Source organism: Lissotriton helveticus, chromosome 2_1 (assembly GCF_964261635.1).
Source record: "Lissotriton helveticus chromosome 2_1, aLisHel1.1, whole genome shotgun sequence".
NCBI lineage: Eukaryota > Metazoa > Chordata > Amphibia > Caudata > Salamandridae > Lissotriton > Lissotriton helveticus.
The window spans coordinates 468,445,026-468,457,983 of NC_136059.1; positions in this window are offsets into that span (position 1 = coordinate 468,445,026).

Genomic DNA, 12,958 nt, shown 5'->3' on the forward strand with positions numbered 1-12,958 from the left:
AATTCGTTTTATTTTTACGTTTTTCTTTCATAATTCAAAAGGCCAAACATTAACATTATGTAGGCAGGGGGGAACCAGTTAATGAATCATCACACATTATATTTGTATCTCACAGATGCTTTGTATAATAAAACGATTGGATATGTTTTGTTTTTCACTTCAGCAGACTTTGTTCATTGGTTTATTCATGATTCAAAATAACAGCCAGACCTATTGACTTTGCTAACGCTTGTTTCTATTTTGTTTCATGGAGCACTGGTTAGTGATCAGCAGTTCCTTCTTTTTTTTCAAAGCTCTTTTTTATTAATTCATTAAATAGTATAATCACATTTGTTACAGAGGAGCAAGAGTATAGATTAATCAATGTAATAGTTTTCGATCAGGCGACTTCTTTATAACATTTCTGATACAAAAAGATAGACAATTTGGGTCTGTAAACATCAGCCCCTAACTGTACAAACAACTGTTTCTCATACTGTATAGTAGACCATAGATCATAACCATCAAACCATTCCATGCATGTCATAACTCCATGTAGAAACATTTTTGTCCTGTGATATGTCCTCAGATGGTTTCCACTTCTGCAGGCCGTGGTGGGGGAGGGCTCCAGTATGAGATCCCTTAAATCTGCCCCACGTTTCCATATTTTAAAGTGCTTCTGCGGGCACCCCTGCACTTTAAAGCTAGGCTGTTCCTGACCCATACACCAGTCAAGGCCTGCCTCCGAGCTCCCAATTTAGGCCGAGTCGGATCCTTCCATGCCCTAGCTATATCTCTTTTTGCCAGGCTAAGGCCGAAGAATAGCAGGTGCTTTTTATAGATGTTTCCCACTATTTCATCTGTGATAAGAGAACAAGCTTAGGAGACAGAGTTATTTTCCATCCCAGTACTTCTGATAAGCAACGAGTAACTCCCCTCCAAAACCTGATAAGTGTCAACCCCAAATAGTATGGAGAAGTGTGCCTTCCTTCCTGACACATAGTAAGCACGCAGGGGAATCTATCAGCCCTACCCACCAAAGCCGGTATCTGGTAAAATAGGCACAATGTAAATATTTAAACTGAATAAGTCGAGACGAGGAGCTATTGCGGCGTACCTCGGGGATTCCAAGGCCTCTGTCCAATCGTCACTATCCAGGGGACCCAGGTCTGTCTGCCATTTTTCCTGGAGCGAATCTAAAGTTGTGGAGAGGTTCGTCATTGAAGTTTGATATATCTTTGTAATCTTATGATCCCCTAAATCCCCCATAAAAGCCTTTGCCTCTATCCGGTTGAACTCTGGGAGAGATTCCAAATGCGGAATATATGGGGATAAGCCATGTCTCAGTTGCAGGTATTTAAAAAAATTGTGTGTGTGGCATGGCATACTCATTTCTGAGCTCCTGAAAGGACCTCATGGTGGTACCTCGCATTACATTCCCCAATGTCGAAATGCCAATGGCGTCCCATTGTTTAACCCCTTTAGAGTGAATACTTGCGGCATAAGGCCGCTTTGCCTAAGGTTTACATGAAGAATAGAAATCTTCATTCTCAGGGAATACTTACTAATAAAAAAAGAACTTGGCACAGAAGCTGAAAATATGAAAAGACATCTTTATTAAATTTAATAAGTGAGGCCACGTGACACAGAAGCCGTAGCAACTGAATGAGGTAGTCTGAAGACTACAGAAAACAGAGTCCTTTTATATGTTTAGGGTTACAAACTTCAGCATACAAGTAAGGGGCAGTCCTAGCTTTTGCAAGCATGCAAAATGCCTAACATTCCTTCTTACACAAGCCGGACAAACCCATAATAAAAGGACCACAACCCATATCATAAACAGACCATAAAAGAAGGAACAGAAAACAGATAAGAAGCAGAATAAGGGGTGTGTGTGTGCATACCAAACTCTACAATGTCCTGTGCTTTGGTCCTCAATCTTGATCAGCTAAAGGGTAGGAACTGGTTTAACAAGGTCAGCTTCAGGCAACAGGGCCAGTTCACTCAGGTCAAACAGGAGTCAGCATGAACTCAAGCTAAGGTCTACATGTCCTTAAAAGACTAGTTTCAGCCACAATCATGGCCTATGTGAGGGCAACCACAAAATGGCTGCCATACACAAAATGGAACCCATGGGTTCAGAATTCACAGAACCTCAGACCCTCCTTTTGCTCTTACATAGGCAATCACTCAGTCTGTATCTGAATCGATGTCAATATTATCCGTTATTCCCTTCACTAAGGCATTATTACTTGAGTTATCTTTCATGGAACCAAGGGATAGACTTCGTTGGCATAAATGAACATCGTCTGATATGCCCATACAGACCCATTGTAACTAAATGACAGAACCAAATAGGGAATACCTCTATCTGTAGTATGTGGCATAAGACCACACACCCAACAATTTGTGGTGTTCATTACTAACTGGGTTTGATGCAGAAGCTGTACAGAGGAATTATTAGTAAACTCTGACCTCCTAACCAGTTCATTTTCAGGTGAAACAGTGGTGATCCTCATCAATGCTCTGAGGTGAAAAGGGGGTACTCTTCCACAGAGAATGGATTTTATTCTGCTTTTACTAAACAGAATACTACTTTAAAACAATGCCAGCAAAACAGCAAAAAATCAGTCTCTTAACACCCATTTTATGCAATCGCACGGAAACCACTTTGTGCAACAATTATGCACAGAGTCCATTCATGCCTCTCTGGCTGGCTTCTATCGTTCATCAAATCTTCTCTCATTGTTGCATGGGCCTCTTCATTCAGGTCTTTCATGAAAATGGTCCTTCTCAGTATCCGTTGGAGTGCCCCCCTGGCAAACACTCGCAGTTTATTTGAAAGTCTCAATGTCTCAAGGCAGTGTAGCAATATCTCTTCTCTGCGGCAGGCACTACAGATAGTGTGCTCTTCATTGATCAAGGGTACAGATCATCTCATGCAGACCCAAGCACTATTAAGCAGGAAAGAGCAACAGGCTTTCATACTCAGCAACACTTTCAGACTCCATCACTCGCTTTTCAGTGTCAGAGGATGCTCGGGCTGCTCTTCTATTTAATCATAGGTACCACAATGTAGTGCCTTTTACCAATCCTGGATCCTCTGGTGCTCTGCCTTTCCATTGGAGCAAAGAAAAGGGGGGGGTGTGGCCAAAACTCAGGCCAAGGGGCTCAATGGACTGCCTACTGTCAGAGGTTACCAGCACATGACAGGTGAGAAAACTGAAACTTCAAAGCAACAGATATCCTTCTCTTTTGCTCTTTTGCACTGAAATTCTCGTTCTGTGATGTCCAATGCCGTCTGATGGAGCAAGTTCGATGCTTTGGAGGTACCATTGATTGCGCGCTGGCGATTGCTTGTCCAGCCTTACTGCTTTCTGGGTGCTGGGACTGTAGCTGACACTGATGGGAATTAGATTTTCAACAAAGGTCCGCAGGTTATTATGACTTAATCCTGCAGAACCTAGTGACGTAGGAAATGGGACACATTTGTTATTTTCCTTCAATTTAGTACAAAAACAGTTTGTTTTTAACAAGAGGATTGCAAGCAGGTGGCCTGCAATCTGCGAGGGAGTGGCCATACGCCATGAGACAATTCTGGTCTAGAACACACTGTCATTCTCATAGAATACAAAGACAAAGGCAATAAGCAAAACAGTGCCTCTAATTTCTTCAATTGGGTTTCCATGTGAGAGCATATCCTCTACCATCTAAGGGTAGATAACTATATGACAATTTTATCTAAATGGATGTCCTCACACATAGTGACATCGTCTAATGGGGTAAACACATTTTTTCTCTCAATAATTACATATAGGTGTTCCTAAATTCCTTATCTAAAACATTTCAAACGAGAAATCGCATAATACAGATTATCAGTGACATGTAGATACCTCCCTTTTAATAACTGTGCATCAAGTGCACTACGCAATACACAGGCTAATAATCAAAATGTGGAAACTTGTCTTATAATAGCATTGAGTCAGTTAATCAGTCCATCACTACCATGACGGTTAGACTGAAAAACATCGAGTTAGGCCTAAAGAAAATTCTTTAAAAAAAAAGTCTAGTCATACAAAAGGGAATTATACATAATATAGGGGGTCTCTGGTACATTACTGCAATCTGGAAGTGTGAACCTAATACAATAATAATAATAAAAGAAGGCTAACTGGTGAAAGGAATATGGAAAAGGGAAAATGGGACTAGGACACAGCTAACATCCCCAATTACTAGGGACGATGCAACATTAATCAGGGGAGAAGTGACGAAAGAAAAATCTATAGGAAGAACAAGAAATTACTTGGGTGATAGTCAGGCATATGACACAACACCAAGAGTGGGGGTGATACATAAAAATCAAAATAGTTCATGATAGTCAGCTCTACCGCTGGCCTCTACACCATATATGGTAATGTCAGCTATGTTCCAGTTCCTTTTTCAGGGAAAAAAAAATTAAACCTTGTTTCCTTTATGGTACAAGGCCATACACTATTTAGGAAGCAGAACAAAACTGACTAATGTAATATAAAAATTAGGTCACCATGCACAAAAGTCACAGATCGATAATTTATCCTTACGTCCAATTCAGGATACATAATTTTAGGGCTGCCTGTTCCTTAAGGGGAGGGGCAGTACGTGACTAACAGCATGTGACACACTTTGATTCTGTATATCTCTTTTTTATTTTCCTTCAAATACCATTAAAGCCAAATTTGACATACACTGATGAAGTGTTGTCTGTTTTTCTGTGAAATTTAGTGTCAAAGCAAATCTACCCAACTGTCTGCAGGATACACATCGTCATGTATATCCCTTCAAAACACAGGTAAACTTGTAATAGTCAATACAAAAGGGGGAACCTTGATAGGACGATATTTAATGGGGTCCACTGTACATGTCCCGACAGTAAGCTACAATTAGAAGTACAGAGTTCCCCAGAGTTTGTTGTGATAGTGTGTGACCAAGAGGAAAGTGAACCAGCAGGGAACTAAGAGGTTCCCTTGGTGGGACTAAAGAACCTCACACATCCAGCAGGCTAAGTGACATACTTCATCACTGTAGCAAACTTGTAATAGTATCATAAGCAGCAACATAAAACAAAAAACATGCAATAAAAGCACAAAACGCACATGTCACGCCATCAGATATACTTGCTGTATATCAAGCACAAAAAACATAGACAAGACAATAACATATGTAAATGAGCGGTGACACACCCACTTCAAGTCCTGTACTTTATGCACTGTGAACCTGCAGCCCAAAACCCACTATTGAGGCCTTCTTAATTTGTCAGGTTTAAAATCAAAATTACACTTTCATCAAAATTACACTTTCTTTTACACACTTTCTCTTACTTTCCTCACACTTACTTTCCTCACACTTACTTTTACTTTCCTTACCTTCCTTTTTGACAGCAGATCACCAGGTAGTGGAGATTTAGCTGTCAAATGCAACTTACTGTGTGTCACTTCTGACACACAGGACCAGCAGGAACAATTCATAAAAGGATAAAATGCAAGAATATGTAAAATGCACAAACATTTCTTTTCAAAGAAATTACGCAAAAACACATCTCTTTTCAACCAACCAAACTCACGTGTCTAAAATCACCCAGCACAATCCATGAATGATCTGTTGGCAGAAGCAAAAAAAAATAAATACACAACACACAAAAGAGAGACATTTCTCATAACAAACAGACATCAATTATAACTTTTAATCAGATGACAAAACATAATACACATGAACAGACACAAAAATACTTTTCCATTACTTAACTGTTACCATCTTGTCAGTCAGCTTGCAACATTAAACCATTTTAACTTTCCAAAAGTAAAATTCTTTCACTGACACTCCATGTTATCTTTGGGCAACAATTCGTTCTCACTTAGGCATGTCGCCTTCAAAATTTTAGTAAAGGGCTTAATCTGATTTTTCTGTCTAAGACTTAATGCAATGCTTCATTTTCGGTCAAATAAAAGCAACTAGCAGACATTATTTTTTTTAGAGGCAGAGATACAAATATATCATTTCTGCAGAGCTTTTAGCATGTGTTTGGACTTTCAAAGAAACCTTTTTCAAATTTTCCCTTTGGAATTAAGTTCTTTAATTTTGTGGAGAAACCAGAAACCCTTCCTTTTAGAGGCCTGTTTAGCAAGGTCATTCTGCATTTCACAGAGACAAAGCCTTAATTTAAAAGGTCACAAATGTCAACATGACAGCCTCCTTCCATTGTTTACAGGGAAACTAAAGATAGCATCTCAGCGCGACTTGAGCAAACCTCTGCAGTTCTACTAGCCCCCGCCCTCTGCTCATTCTGAGGCTGACAAAGGCAAAAAAGCCTTCCTAATTCCTCCTAACCTGCAATAATTCACTCTATTTAAAAACACATGTTATATATATATTACTCCTGTTATGGGCTATAATTTATTTCTATACTTATATTATTAAAACATTTACTGTGAATAATTCGCAGGACATAATAACACACATACCAGTTTTTAGAACAAATGCTTGTTTGCAATGGTACTCATTTCATCAACCTTAAATAGATGAAGGTCTCAGTTAGGTCCAGCCAAAGTTAAAAACCTTCAACCCTGATATTAAACTCAAACCTCTGCACCAGGCACATTGGCTCACTGAGCCATTAAACATAACCCCAAATGGGAACAACCTGCAAATTTGTGTTTTATACCTAAATGTATGCATTTACTGAAGCCTAAAGCACTTTAAAGCTATTATAAATGGCAAAAATACCCAAATTCGACTTTGATATTTGGGGCACTTAAAAATAAATATCCTATAAGTATGTTACATATTAATCATCCTCAGAATGTCCTTTACACATTACAGAGATTAGACATTAGACATATCTCATGTAAATCCTTAGAAAAATGAGATTTTTACGCCTGCGCTAAGTGAAATTCTATATGCTAATGTCCTCATTATGCAGTGCAACACAATAGAAATTACATTTTAATGCTAGGGGGTCATAGTATGAGTATTAAGCTTTATGAATAGTAAAAAACGAATTTTGTAGCACTTATTTTTAATAATTATTTTTCATAATTTAATAATTATTTTTAATAAACCCAATCATTTTGGCTAATTTCACATATAAAAGCAAGCTACATCCCTTATTTCAGAATTAAGCAGAAAGGGGTGAAACACTCAGGACACACAATACGGCCCGCTTTAGCCATGCATTTCATAAATAGCGCCAACGCTATTCACTTACAGAAATTGCACTAATGGGAAAACCACATAGACATTTAAACACAAATTTAACCCACAAATCAATACTCAGGACAGAAACCAAGGACAGCCCACAGACTGTACTTAAACCAAACCATTTGTAAATAGTAGTTGTAAGTCATATTTACAAGAAACGCTTCTCAATAGAGTTTCAAAAGACTGCAAAAACAACCCAACAGACTGATGTATGTCCAAGAAGCGAAAATACACTCAATTCACTAGCTTTGCTTAGCAGAACACCAAAAAATCGCTCTGCATATCTTCCTTCATAACATTGCGCAGAACAAAGGATCCCTATATGTATTATGTCATATTTTAATTCCCTGGGGATTACAGAATCACCAAGGAAGAAATATGTTTGTATACTTAAACCTATTTAAGTATTCCTTCTAGGAGAGCCGGCTAATTAATTTCACATCACACTATGGTACCTTCCAAATAAAGCCACACATTCTTATGTGAGCTTTTAAACAGGCATGCCAAAAATATTGCAAAATATACAATATTGTCATCAATGTAGTGCGTAATGTACTTTTCGTACGTGCACCGTTCAACTAAAACAAATAGAGAAAATTCTCCTCATTACCTGTTCTACACAAATTGCAATTCGCATATACAAACCTATACAAATCCAAAGTTGGCCAACACAAATTCCAAAGTTCCAAAGTTACAGTCCTAAATTTGCTAAGACCAGGCATCTTATAGCTCACTAATCTAGCTTCAAACTTCAAGGGGTTATCAAAAAACGATATACTCACAAATATACGAGACCCTCGGCTTTGGTAATTGCAATAACCAAATCAAAACCAAGAAACCAAACAAAGTCGTGGGAGCGACCCACTTGTACTTCTTATTTTTACTAATCAAAAGGTTATCCAAATTCTAACTGTCAAGTTCTACATGACCTAACGGTCTTTTTTAGGATACTCACGCCAAAAAGGTTCTCAGTCAGGAGTGACATCATGTGGAGGATCAAAATCAGGAAGATCAGAAATATACCGGGCTGCAAAGACAGAGAATCCACAGAATCCTTGTGCACAAAGTAGCAGAGTCCCATCCTCTCCTCCTCAGTAGATTTCAGTCGCCTGACAAGATCACTCCTTCAGAAAGTCACTTCTCTGATAAAGCCCACGTTGGCCGCGCCATTTGAAGAATTGAAATCTTCATTCTCAGGGAATACTTACTAATAAAAAAAGAACTTGGCACTGAAGCTGAAAATATGAAAAGACATCTTTATTAAATTTAATAGGTGAGGCCACGTCACACAGAAGCCGTAGCAACTGAATGAGGTAGTCTGAAGAATACAGAAAACAGAGGCCTTTTATATGTTTAGGGTTAAAAACTTCAGTATACAAGTAAGGGGCAGTCCTAGCTTTTGCAAGCATGCAAAATGCCTAACATTCCTTCTTACACAAGCCGGACAAACCCATAATAAAAGGACCACAACCCATATCATAAACGGACCATAAAAGAAGGAACAGAAAACAGATAAGAAGCAGAATAAGGGGTGTGTGTGTGCATACCAAACTCTACAATGTCCTGTGCTTTGATCCTCAATCTTGATCAGCTAAAGGGCAGGAACTGGTTTAACAAGGTCAGCTTCAGGCAACAGGGTCAGTTCACTCAGGTCAAACAGGAGTCAGCATGAACTCAAGCTAAAGTCTACATGTCCTTAAAAGACTAGTTTCAGCCACAATCATGGCCTATGCGAGGGCAACCACAAAATAGCTGCCATACACAAAATGGAACCCATGGGTTCAGAATTCACAGAACCTCATACAAAAGGGGGTGGTATTGGACAGAGCATCTGAACCAATCAAACACTCACACCCAGTCAACAGATCTGGGTTTAATCCATCACCGTTCTTTAGCCCACTCTTCCACCCCAGTTCAGACATGGCCATATGCAAATCAGTCTGACCCTGTGCCTCATGGGAACAGTCCAGCCCGAACTGCCAAGCCATACCTTCCCTGGACCGGAAACAATCTTCCGAGGACCGGTTTCTGGCATTTCAGCCATCTTCAGCCCGGCTTGCTTGAATCCAGTGGCAAAGTGAGCAAGGGACTCACGTCTGAGCATACCCTGCCAACTTATGGCGAACAAAGTGGTACAAAAGGGGGTGGTATTGGATGGAGCATCTGAACCAATCAAACACTCACACCCAGTCAACAGATCTGGTTTTAATCCATCATCGTTCTTTAGCCCACTCTGCCACCCCAGTTCAGACATGGCCATATGCAAATCAGTCTGACCCTGTGCCTCATGGGAACAGTCCAGCCCGAACTGGGCTAAAGAACGGTGATGGATTAAACCCAGATCTGTTGACTGGGTGTGAGTGTTTGACTGGTTCAGATGCTCCATCCATCACCACCCCCCTTTTGTACCACTTTGTTCGCCATAAGCTGGCAGGGTATGCTCAGACGTGAGTCCCTTGCTCACTTTGCCACTGGATTCAAGCAAGCCAGGCTGAAGACGGCTGAAATGCCAGAAACCGGTCCTCGGAAGCTTGTTTCCGGTTCAGGGAAGGCATGGCTTGGCAGTTCGGGATGGACTGTTCCCATGAGGCACAGGGTCAGACTGATTTGCATATGGCCATGTCCAAACTGGGGTGGCAGAGTGGGCTAAAGAACGGTGATGGATTAAACCCAGATCTGTTGACTGGGTGTGAGTGTTTGATTGGTTCAGATGCTCCATCCATCACCACCACCCCCCTTTTGTACCGCTTTGCCTAAGGGGCATCTCTCTTGTCAATCGTCTCCACCACCCTATCCTGCGCATTGATTATTTCTACACGCCGAAGATCACTTGTGTGGCGAGCAGCAATTTCCGTAGCTCTTTTGGTGTGTATAGAAGTTTATGGGGTAATACATCTCCTATAAGCCATTTTTCCACTCGGTACACCGCGTCGCCGCTATTCCCATACCACCAGTCATTCAAGACCAGGAGATGAGATGCTGCGTGATATGAATGGATATCAGGGGTCGCTGTACCTCTGCAGTATGTTGATTGAAAGCACATTTTAAGTGCAACCCTAGCAGCTTGGCCATTTCACAGGAAAAGGCTTAATTTGGAGTTGAGTTGCCGAAATCAAGAGACAGATATCTGAAAGGAGTGGATCTGCAGCTGGTGGAGAAGGCGAGGGGGGGACACCATTTTAAATATCGCTGACCTTCCCAGTATGGAAATGGGCATACGCGCCCAGGACTCCATCTCAGACTGTGCATGTGTCCAGAAGGGGGCAATGTTTCTTTTCCGTGACACCAATTGAGAGGCCGAGATGTAGACCCGAGGTATTTGAGCCCAGTCGTGGCCAGTGTTACTTCTCCCGTCCATGGGCCCATTTCTGAGCCTCCACGAATAGGCCACAGTAACGGCTTCTTAGTGGTCATATACAGGCCCAACAGTTACTTCTTGGTGCTGATGTAAGTCATGAAGGTATCTTTGAGCAAATAGCAATCCACTCGCTAGATGATGCACAGTTTAATTCAGTTAAAGATTCATACGAACATTACATTTAATGTTAAGTCTGCTATAACTGCTTTCAACTGGACCCTGTCCCTCTTTAGTAGAGGAGCTACTCTGAGTGAACTACTGAAGAATGGGAAGACATTAAAAATGTAAGTCAAATGTTTATGAACAATTTTAAGAAACGTTTGAAGCAGCAAAAGTAGCTCAACTTGTAACTTCTACCGACATTTACACATTCATTGGTACACCACAAGTGTCAAAGAAATGAACCGACAATGATACATTGTGAAACATTATAAAATGGAAAAGTTGCTCTCAAATTGAGGTGGGCCTGCAATAATAGATAATGGTTCTATTTATGAACTGCAGGGGCAGATTTATGAACACTTTGCGCCTGTACAAAGCCACCCTTTCACTTTATACTTTGCGCTGGATGGTGGTCTTATCATAACTCAAATATTGCTTTGCGCTATTTGCACTACCTTGAGTGAAAGAGGCGTCCATGGGTGGTTCATGGGTATTCCCCACTACCACTCTTGGGGGCATATTTACTAGGGCTCATCGCCACAGGAACATCACTTTTAAAGACGTTCCTGTGGCGATATGGGGCTTTGCCTTATTTACAAGGCAGTGTTAAGCCACTTAACGTGGCCTAACGCTGCCTTGTAAATAAGGCACCCTTTCACGATATACTAAGCGTGAAAGGGATGGGCAATGGGTGTTGTGGTGGGCGTTCCACTGGAACACCCATTGATTTTGACGCCGCCCCCTATTTATAAGGGTGCTGTAAACAGGAGATAACGCCAAAATTAAAGCAAAAAAAAAGCTTGAATTATTATGGCGAAACGAGGAGAAATGCTCTCCTTGTTTTTGCTGTTTCATTGTGTGCTGCATTGCACACATAGAAACAGCAAAACACCATGCATGATTGTTTATGTGCTGGAAGGTGCCCCTTCTTGCACATAAAGAATCATTTTAAAAATGATGAGTTGCAACTTCTATGTGTGCTGCACAAAGCAGCAAGCAGCACACATAAGGCGCAGCCCTGCGTCTCAGAAGTGGCGGAGCACGGCGTTAAGCCAAAAAGGCTAACGCCGCGCTTCGTCACATCTTTGTAAATATGCCTCTTGGTTTTTAATGCAAAGCTCTGTGCAATAAAATTTTTAAACAGGGTTTTGTACCTCAAACAAAAACGTACTTGGGGCAGGCGCTAACAAGAAGATATGTTTTGATTTTTCTTAACTTTTAAAAAATTACATGTATGTTTCATTGTACAGCATCCAGTGTGTGAAAAGTTTTTGAAGTAGTGAAAGCATAAGGTTTTGTACTGGAAGGGTATCAGGCACACACCTTTGCACTGTGGTGCAATGGTGTGTACGTGGCACTAAGCAACCTTAAGGAGCTCTAAAACTGGCTATAATGGGGACCGGGCATTTCCCCGATGGGCCGCCAGGGTGGGGGCTGATTTTGGACCCCTGTGGGGCTGTTTTTGTTACAGGGGCCGGTTTTGCAGCATATCTGCAATATCGGCCCCCTGTAACAAAAGCAGCTGCAGTGTTTTACACGTGACACCCCATCCCCATGTCCAGCCCGATTCAATTGCCAGGGCCAGTTTGCGTTCCCTGTCCGGCCCTGCTATGCACTGTTCTTGTCCCTAGTACAATGCAGCGCAGCAACTTTTGTTGGGTTATGCTGCTTTTTAGTAAATGTGCCTCTAACTGTGTTATACATTTGCATTATGTCTATAATGCCATGAACAACCATGGGATAATACGCACAATAGAGATGTGAGAGATAAGCGCCATACCCACGAAAGTGTCAGATGGAACTAGTCAAGGACCTGTGGTGCTAATGAGGAACGTACCAAGCATTAGATCGTCCTGGATAATTACAAATATTTAAGAAATGAATCGCCCATGTGTACTTACCCATGCACCTAATTAACAGAAATGAGGAAGATGCAACTGGAATGGAAAGAAATGTTAATGGCAACACCTAATCCTTTGTTACAAATTTGTGGGTGTAGGAACCTGTCTATATAAAACAATATGTAAAATGCCCCTATGTCTAGCAACATATTGTGAAATACCAAAAATTTGTAAGTCAATTGTAAGTTACAATTTGGATAATTCACTTACCTCTTGACAACCTTCCTCAAGGGGCACCATTCCGATTAACAGCTTAATATTTTGTAATCTAATATCACTTTTTTATAACTGGAACAAATAATCACATTTTAATAACAGCTCAACC